Raw genomic sequence first — 10,900 nt, forward strand, 5'->3', positions numbered from 1 at the left:
AACACAATCAGACCCCCCCTCCTCTGGCAAATTTAAAGACACAATCTGAGATGAATATTTCTCTTTCTTCTCTTCTTTACTAGTAATTGAGAAACCATTATGTGAAATTCTTAGAACAGATTTTGCTAGTTCTGAGAAAACATATAGAATAATGACCTGAAATTATGTGCATTAGGAAAGAATTACTTGAATAATAATCAATATTCATATTGAAATTTGAAGAATGACCACTATTTAGTCAATGTGAAAAAAAGAAGTGAAATCCAAATGGCAAATAAATACATGAAAAAAATGTTCAACATCAACAACACTAATTTGTAAGATGCAAATTAAAATAATGCTGATATTCCATCTCACTCCAGAAAGAATGGTAATTATCAAGAAATCAAGCAATAACAAATGCTGAGAGAATTGTTGGGGAAAAGGCACACTTCTCCACTGTTTATGTAACTATAGACTGCTGTGACCACTGTGGAAATCAGTTTGAATATTCCTCAGAAAACTAGGACTACAGATCCTATTTGACCTAACTATTCCACTTCTGTGTATTTTCTTGAAAGAATTAAAAGCATCATACCTGAGCAGTATATGTGCACCCGTGTTATAGAGGCTCATTTTGTAATAGCCATGTCTTAGAAAGAACTCAGTGCCCATCAAGTGGGGAATGAATAAGGAAAATGTGGGGTGTTTTTTTTTTTTTTTAAACACAATGGAATATTACTTTGCCATAAAAAGATAATCTGGAAACACAGAGGTGTTTACAGCAGTACTGTGTAATTGCTAAATCTTGGAAACAGCCCAAATGTCCACTGGTGAATGGATAAAAATTTGGGTTTTTTTTTTTCATGCAATGGAGTAGTACTCAGCCATAAAGGAAGATAAGTTTGAGACATTTATGACTAAATAAATGGACTTTGAGACATGCTCTTAGGAGAAGTAAATTACAGAAACATGTAAATGCTGTATTGTCTCCCTAGTGTGTTAAACTGAAAATGTAAATGAGAACCAAATTGTAAAATGGATACTGCGAAATAGGGAGAAATTGTTCAAATTGTTCAAATAGGAAAGGGAATGGTGGGGGGACAGGAAAAGAAAAAAATGAGAAAAGAAGAATAAAAATGGAAACAAAACTTTTTAAATTGAGGATGGAAGAGGGGTTGAATTGAGGAAAAGTTTATGGAGAAAAAAAGAGGACACAAGAAATATCATGTACGGGTATAAATTCCCTACAAAGAATTTGACCATTAGGCATATCTAAATTGTACCAATAAATTTAATTAAAATATTATAGATACTCTGGATCCAGCTTCTAGGTGGATTTGGGTTTGTGTGTTTGAAAAATAAGCCACAGCCTGTTGTGTAGAGAACATATCATTATCAGCAAATTTGGAAATTACAGTGGAAAGTCTGCCATTAAAAAATGGCTTAAAGCTTTGATTGTTTCTGAGTTTACTCACGTATTTCTAGTTCCTCTGATTTCTCTCAACTCCTTGAATATCTTCTGCTTCCTCTTACTTCACAGCTTTTCCCTGTACTGCTTCCCCTTTCAAAATGTTTCACCTCTTTTTTTTTCACATTGACTAAATAGTGGTCATTCTTCAAATTTCAATATGAATATTGATTATTATTCAAGTAATTCTTTCCTAATGCACATAATTTCAGGTCATTATTCTATATGTTTTCTCAGAACTAGCAAAATCTGTTCTAAGAATTTCACATAATGGTTTCTCAATTACTAGTAAATTAGGGTGCAACATTTTTCTTCTTAGATATTTATTGCATGTCAGCTCCAACTAGAAAGGGACTATTTGATTCATCGTGTTGATCGTCAGAATGTGTGATATTGTCTGGTAGGTAAGAGGTGTATACTATGTGCTCATTAACAAACTGAGAAATACAATAATTTAAGATTTCTCAGATATTTTCAGGTTCTCAAGATCTTTTCTTTCTAGTTTATTTGGATCTCTTATTGAGCTGTGTTGGGGTAGTAGATGGGATAAAGAAGGAAGAAACTTGGAGAAAACACGTTAGCCAAAGAGCTACAAACTAGGAAAGCAAAGAGAAGATGAAAACTAAACATGCTAACAATGAAAATGAATATTCTAGGCTTCTGAAATTAAAGAAATAGATTGTCTTCTCTAAAACATAATGAAACAAGCCCCACAGGCTCCTCTAACTTTTATTTCAAAACAGGCATTACAGTAGAGTTTAAAATTACATCTTAGAAGCTAATCAACTGAACTGGCATGTTTACTTTTCTTGTTCATTTTTGTTTGTATTGCCTATTAACACTTCCTCCAGCCATCTCATGTAAAGGAGGTGGAGGTGAAGTTTAAGTCAGATGCCTCATTTCTTGTTGACAGAATTCATAAATATGATTGATGGGGGCAGAAGGTGAAACTGTCTGACAAAATGAGGTTTTTTTTGCATTGTCTTGTATTTCATACATCAATGCCAGAATTTTGTAAACTGCAGGTCGACTCCAGAGGCAAGGGTGACAATATAATTTAAGAAGCCTCAAATAAAGGGACTATTAGGAGTAGACATGGGCAGTTACAGGAGAACAGGGTACTTCTTTTGAGCTCTTCATAACTGTTTTTAACCTGTTAATTTTTTATCCTGCCTATAAATAGATAAAACTTTTATCATATTAGTAATGTGGAAATTTGAAAGTAAACATTGGAGAATGTTAAAATTGTTGCTCGAATAGTACTTTGCTCAGTGACATACAGACAGAATATCTAGGAAATGATTTAGTTTCTATTTATGCAGAGAAAGGAAATGACCACATTATAAGAGGAAATGATAAAAATGTGGAACCAATAGGCACTACCTGTGTGTGATCCAGTGGTTATCCAAGAAATCCTTTTGTGAACCACTAGATTTTTATTGCTAAAATTATAGTGTCTGATCACATTCACCCTGGGTCAAACAAATTTTGGTTGAATATTGAGTCAGTGCAATTTTTTTGTTTAGTACAAGAATATGTAGAATAATAAATTTTATGCAAACATTACCAAAAATAAAAATGGCAGTGATGAAAATTTATGTTAAATTGTTGCAGGCTTTATTGTCATTGATAATCCAATTTAATCTCATAAGTAAATAAACTAATATTAGCTCTCATATCCCCTACTTTCTTATTATCTTTTACTAAAATGAGAAAAGCAGATTAAAATCCAATCAGATATTTTTCTGAAAAACATGTTCTTTATATTTCTCTCAATATTTAAATTCAGTTTTTATGTACAAATGACAGACACTCAATTGAACATTAAAAACTTAATAGATTAATATTACTGAACGGCTAAATTGACTTCCAGTTTGAAGCTGTGTGGTGCACCACTCTGTTCTCTTAATTTATCTTCTAATATCACTTTTCACACAGTTTTTCTTTATGAAAATCTATACTTCGGCAGATGGTCACACCTTTCTCACTTCCTTACAGTTTTTAAGAAAAAAGGGGAGAAATCTTCGTTTTCCAAATTGTGAGAAAAGAGTCTCATTTTCAGGGTCTGAGAGACTGACATCTGCGTTCTAATGTTACAGGAGTTAGTTGGGTTTTGATGCAACTTGATTGCATCTCTTGCCCATCCCAGATAATCAAAAGAAGAGAATGTAATATAGAACAGAGGCATTACCGTCAGCTCAGTCAGCTTCCCTACTGCACATTTTAAAAAATTTAAAGTACACTTAAATTATATAAATCACAGGACAAATGTGCATGCACACATTAGCATGTCTCAAACTCTAAAAATACTACTGTGCATATTAAAATCCTAGAAAAAAAGTATTTTTCACGTAATTAGGTTGTGCATTTGATGGTCATTTACTGACTGAAGATCTTAAGGTTTTTTAAAGGCTTCTCTTAACAATGAGTTTGAGCATTGCTTTCTTTTTTAAGAAACTTCAAAACTTTTTATTAGTATATGTCTGCTATGTAATCAGTTTTCAATCATCTTGGGGAGTGGGTACACATAATATAGCTTATTTCTTTTTAATCACTTTCCTCTCCTTTCTCCTCTCTCCCTCCTCCTCTAATTCCTCTCCCCCAGTTTTCATTCTTGTTATTAATTTTAACTCATGTTATGGCATAGAATGTTTACATTCTTTGAGGTTACTAGGTTCCTGTACATGGCATATTATTATTCTACTTATTTCTTTTTCCCCTGATCTTTACATCTCATGCCTTTTTCCTTGAACCACTTCCTTACTGCGAGAGATCTACCTTTGTCTTCCTTCCTATCTATCATTTATTATTCTCTATTTGTTCCTTGCCTGGCTCAAATGAGAGATACCATATGGTATTAAGTTTGTGTGTTTGGTATATTTGACTCAACATTATATTTTCCAGGTTCATTCATGTTCCTACACATCTCACATTTGTCAATATTAACAGCCAAATAGTATTCTATTATATATAAATACCACATTCTCTTTATCCTGTTGTCTGTGGATCAGTATACAAGTTGCTTCCAGAATTTAGCCATCATGAATTGTCCTGCTTATAAACATTGGTGTGCATATATTACTGTAGTATAATATGTTAAGCTCTCTGGGGAAGATTCTTAGAAGGGGAACAGTTGGATCATATGGAATTTCTAATGTCAGGTCTTTGGGAAATCTTCATAGTGATTACCATGGTGGTTGTATCAGTTTACATTTCCATCAAAAATGTAGGTGGGTTCCTCTTTTACCACAGTCTTAATTGCATTTTTTTTTATTTCTTAGTGAGTGTCATTCTTTCCAAATAAGATAGAATCTTCTTATTGTTGTAATTCGTATTTCATTAATGGCCAGAAGTTGAACATTTTTTCATATATTTATTGATAATTTATATTTCTTCCTTTATGAAGAGCCTATTCATTTTTCTTGCCCAGTTCTTGACTGAGTCTTTAAATTAAGTGGTCTACTGATTTTAGTTCCTTATATATTCTGGTATTAGTCTTCTGTCTAAGGAGTAACTGGCTATTTTTTCCCATTTGCAAGTTGTCTATTCATTCTACTAATTCTTTTACTGTAGCCTTTCAATTTGATATAATCAAATTTGTCAGTTCTTCCTGTATTTTTTGTGCAGTTCAGTCTCTGTTTAATAAGTAATTTCCTACACATATGTATTCAAGAGTTTTACCTATTTTATCTGCCAGTAAGTTTTATTTTGGACATTGCTTTCTTACAATTGAATAATCATATATATGTAGCAAAAAAGGTAACAATACTCTGTCTTTCCCTAAAATATTTTAAAGATTCGATGTAGGAAACAAAACACTTTAGAAAAACATTCTCTAACAGCAGAAATATATTTACTTCATATTTATTTTCAACACATTAACTAGAAAAGTAAAACATACAAATTATGTATTACATTGAAAAAATAAGCAAAAGAATACTTGTAGTAGAATTTAATGTTGAACCATAGTCAACAAAAGTGACAGTTCTATTGATCATATCTTTATTAAAGATATCTTAAAGTATTTAGAAAGATTTAGCTACTAGCTATAATAAAATATCTTAAACTACATTATATATATAGATAATTTTTATTGTCTTCAAAGTTATAAAGAATGCATTCTTTTATTTGTGTTTTCATTATGTAATTGATCTGTGATATGATTGTGAGTAATGTACATATTCCCTGGATATGAAACATTGTGAAAAAGTAAGATGTTGGGAAATAATTTTTAATATTAAATGTGGATAGCCAAAGGAACAAAAAATCAGCCCCTGCTACAACATCAGAGCATTCAGAATAACTCACTTAATACAAATAACTATACAGTTTGAGAAAAAATAAAAACATTTTGATGAATTCTGCATATGGTCAAGGGGGAGAAACATGGATTGAATCTATCCTCCCATTTGAGAAAGAAGACTAAATCCATGATTTAAATTGTTTCCAAAAAACTACCTGTCAGACAATGAATGACCTCTTGGGGGATTTTTGGGTACAGGAATAGGGAAGGGAAGGGAAGTGGACAAAGTTCAGTGGGTAACATTAAAGATATAGAACTGAAAGTCTAGAAAGGTCAAAGCAGCTTGTGTTTAGAGAACAGATTATTAGAGAGGAGGCAACCACACCAAAAGAAACTCCAGACATCTTTCAAAGAAGGGTTGATTCAGCTGATTATCAATGAGCACATGTATCTGAGTTTGGAAAAAAAAAACTTTCTAAGAATGTTCATTGTTCACACAAGGCAGGAATAGTGATTGTCCCTTTTAAAAAATTTTCTTATTCACTGTGCAGCTCAGATTGGCCTTGAACTCATAGCAATCCTCCTGCCTCAGCCTCCTGAGTGCTGAGATTATGAGCGTGTGCCATCATGCCAGGCCTATCTCTATTACTAAACTGTGAGAGTTATGGGGTATTCAGTGTTGTACAGAGAGAGCTTTCCTCAGTAAGGAAGAATAATTGACCAAAATGTTGAGCCAATAATGAAGAATAATTGATCATATTACAGATGTTACAAGCAAGGCTAGAAAGGAAAACATTGTTTCTAAATAAATTAATTGGATTCCAGATCAAAACATTTAAGAATATTTACAGGGTTGAGAAACCATGCTTGTGCCAAATAAATAAAAAGTAATAGTGCCTGACAACAAAGTAAATTTTGGCAGTTTTGTGAAACGTAACAAAAGAAAACAGGACAGGCAAGATAAGTGAAACAATCAAAACTAACCCAGACCTCAAGGACTTTAAGTTATGATAGTTGTGTTATGCATTAAAAAAAATCAAGTAACAGTACAGAAGATATAAAGAAGATTCACATATCCTAAAAAAAATCCTAAAGCAATCATTACAATGATAAAACAAAGAGTTACAGTAAAAAGTCAACACAGCAGATAAAATGAAAGGAGAGAAATGTTCATTAATTTACAGGAAGGCGCTAAGGGCAAAAATGGAACTAGGCAAAGATAAGATAAAGATAAAAATAACTAGATAATAGATTTGAAACTAACTATATTAATCATATAAAATGTAAATTGTATATAAATCTCAGCTAAAATACAGAGATTGTCAGATCCTTTGAATATCAATACATCCATGCTGTCTGTAAGAAACAAACTTCCACTACAAGGGTATAGATAAAATAGGTTAAAAATAAAAGAGGGAAATAACCACAGAATATCCTAACACCTAAAAGATCTTAGCACTTAAATTAGCATCAGAAAAGTAGATTTCAAGACAAAAATATTAGCAGCTTATTTCATTCTGATAAAGGGGTTATTTTTCAAGAATTATACACCTAATAACAGAGCTTGAAAATACATTAAGCAAAAGCTACTAATTATGAGAAGATATAGACCAACATTTGTAGTATGAGATATCTCTGTCCATAACCCATTCTTAGTAGTGGAAAGACTATGACAAAGAAAAATCAGTAAGGATAGAGAAGATTAAAATAACACTATCAATCAACCTGACCTACTTGGTATTTATGGAATATGCCACCGAGAAGCCACATACTTTTTAATAAAACTATCAGCCAAGTAAGATCATATTTCCTCTATTACAGAATCAACGGCTAAACTATGTATATACTACTCCTATAAGTGATATGATGGTCCCAGACATTGTTCTTTTAAAAGATTTCAAAAACCTCTGATGAAATCTGTACTTGAGTCTACACAAGTTGTCCCTCACCAGTTTACTTTAGAGCCAGATCTATCTTTAGAATGGAAATTTTTTTTTCTTTGTTCATATATTTTTAGGAAACTTATGGACAAAATATTTTTGCTATGATTTTATTTTATAATATGCTTGTAAATTATGTCACATCTCTCAAACTTACTTGATCGTAAGATCCTGCCCCCCAACCCCAACTACCCACCGATAGAATATCTTCCATAGCAAGCAATCTCCAGGAAACATATTTTGGGAATGACAGATAGGTGCTGTTTTTGTCTCTTTTTGTACTTCTGGGCATAAAAGTCAGGGCTTCAAGCATACTGCTCAGTCACTCAGCCCAATTTCTTCCCAATGGATTCTAAGGTATAGCTGATTGTGTCATTTTTCTTCTATAGTTAGTCTAAATATAGTCCTAAACATTTATGATTTTCTGCCAAATAGATCTAATATTAATATCAATGAGATATAACTTCTATGTACTTTAAATGGTTTATTTTTTTAAATTTTTTTTAATTGGTAGCAGGGATCGAATTCACAACGACACGCTTGCAAGGCTGGCACTTATGCCGCTGAGCTAAATCCCCAGCCCTTAAATGGTTTCTAATATAGTTGCAAGAAATAGATTTTAAATGGATATTTAATAATTTTTTATTTAAAAAAGCAAAATAGAAAAAATGGTAGAAATATAACATTAAGAAATAATCACTAGGGTTTCCTGCCGGGACTAGTGAGTGGGGACAAGGCACAGAATCCCATCCCAGTCTGGTGGAACTCTCTTTCTCACCTGGGGACCACCCCACAGTTTCCTGCCCGGACCAGTGAGTTGGACCAAGAAGCGGAATCCAGTCCCAGTCTGAGGGAACTCTCTTCCTCACCTGGGGGCCAGGCTGCGGTTCCCTGCTGGGACTGATGAGTGGGGACAAGGTGCAGAATCCCATCCCAGCCTGACAGAACTCTCTCCCTTGCCTGGGGGCAAGGCCGAGGCTTCCTCCTGGGAACAGTGAGTCCGGCCAAGCAGCAGAACCCTGTGTGGAACCCCGTTCCAGTCTGGCAGACCTCTCTCCCTCACTTGGAACAACAGTTGAAGCTTGAAAATATAGGAAAATGACAAAACAAAAGACCAAAATGCAATCTCAAACATCCAGCCCATCCCAAGAAAGCCTAGGAGCCACGTGCACAGAAGAAAATACATGCCACATACCTGAAATAATAATAACTGAAATAAAGAAGTAACTCTGGAAGCCTTAAAGGAATTCAAACTAGAAATAATCTCTCAGGTAAAAGAAGAAATGTTAAAAGAAATGAAGGAGATGCTGAACATATTTAAAGAAGACACAGTTAAAAATTGGAGGAACTAAAGAAAAAGATAGAATCCCTGGATGAACAATATAAGAAACAAACAGAATATATAAAGCAGATGCAAAGAGATATACAGGAAATCAAAAACTCCATTGAAAGTTGTAAAAACCACCTCAATGAATGTGAAGATAGAATGTCAGACCGCAAAGACAAGATTGCAGCCAGTGAACAGGAAAGGAAAGATCTTTTAAAAATAACAAGAAATCAGGAAATAACAATTCAACACCTGCAAGATGATGCAAAAAGAAACAACATAAGGTTGATAGGGATAAATGAAAAAGAAGGGGACAACATAAAGGATGTCAAGAGAATATTTAGAGAAGTAATAGCTGGACATTTCCCAAACACGAGATTGGAAACCGATATCAAGATCAATGAAGCATATAGAACTCCAAATAGCCATAACCAAAATAAAACTACACCCAGACATATAATAATGACCATCCAAGAAATCAAACAAAAGGATAGAATATTAAACGCTGTCAGAGAGAAAAGACAGATCACCTATAAAGGAAACCCTATCAGAATCACAGCAGATTTCTCAGCACAAACAATAAAGTCAAGAAGAGCATGGAGTGAAGTATTTCAGATTCTAAAGGAAAATGATTTCCAACCTAGGCTAATATATCCTGCAAAACTGTCTTTCAAATTTGATGGAGAAATAAGATACTTCCATGACAAAAGACCAGCTGAAGAACTTCATGATCACCAAGCCAACCCTGCAAAGAATACTGAAAGACAGCCTAAATACATTTAAGAAAAAACCACTAAACAAAGCAGACAATTAAACAGAGCAGAAAGATAAACATGCAACAGCAGAAAGATAATATGTCAACAATAAACCAATATATAACAGCTCTTACTATTAATGTAAATGGTCTCAATACACCAATTAAAAGAAACAGACTGGCAGAATGGATCAAGAAACAAAATCCAACCTTATGCTGCCTACAAGAAACCCACCTAACTCAAAAGGATACTCACAGACTGAAAGTCAAAGGATGGAAAACAATACTTCATGCAACAGGAACCCCCCAAAAAAGTGGGGGTAGCTGTTCTATTTGCAGACAAAGTCAACTTCAAGCCAATAATGATCAGAAGGGATAAAGAAGGTCACTATATACTGGTTAGGGGAGAACTCCAAGAGGAAGAGATAACTATCTTAAATATATATGCACCAAACTCCAGAGCCCCCAATATATAAAACAAGTACTAACAGAAATGAAAACCAAATTAGCAGTACAACAATTCTAACAGGAGATCTTAACACACCATTGACACCAATGGACAGATCAGCCAGACAGAAAATCAGCAAAGAAAAAAAAGAACTGAATCGCACCTGTGAGCTTAATAGACATATACAGAGTATTCCACCCAACATCAGCAGAATACACATTCTTCTCAGCAGTACACGGGTCATTCTCTAAAATAGACCATATATTAATTCACAGAACATATTTAAATAAATGCAAAAGGGTTGAAATTATCCCTTACATGCTATCGGACCATAGTGTTATGAAATTAGAAATTAATGATAAAAGATAGTGCAAAAATCCCACAAACACATGGAAACTGAATAACACACCTTTGAGTAATCAGTGGTAACAGAGAAAATTAAAGTAGAAATTAAACAATATCTAAAAACAAATGAAAACACAAATACATCTTACCGGAATCTGTGGAAAGCAATGAAAGCTGTCCTCAGAGGAAAATTTATTGCACTGAGTTCCCACATCAGGAAAACAGAATGAATACAAATAAATAACCTGATGTTACACCTCAAACATCTAGAAAAAGAAGAGCAAGTCAAGCCCAAAGCCAAAAGAAGAGAAGTAATTATAAAAATCAGAGCAGAAATCAATGCAATAGAGACTAAAAAACAATCCAAAAAATCAACCAATCAAAGAGTTGGCT

The sequence above is a fragment of the Cavia porcellus genome, unplaced genomic scaffold (assembly GCF_034190915.1).
Source record: "Cavia porcellus strain 051 isolate PalLab524CR breed Dunkin Hartley unplaced genomic scaffold, mCavPor4.1 scaffold_2, whole genome shotgun sequence".
NCBI classification, from domain to species: Eukaryota; Metazoa; Chordata; class Mammalia; order Rodentia; family Caviidae; genus Cavia; species Cavia porcellus.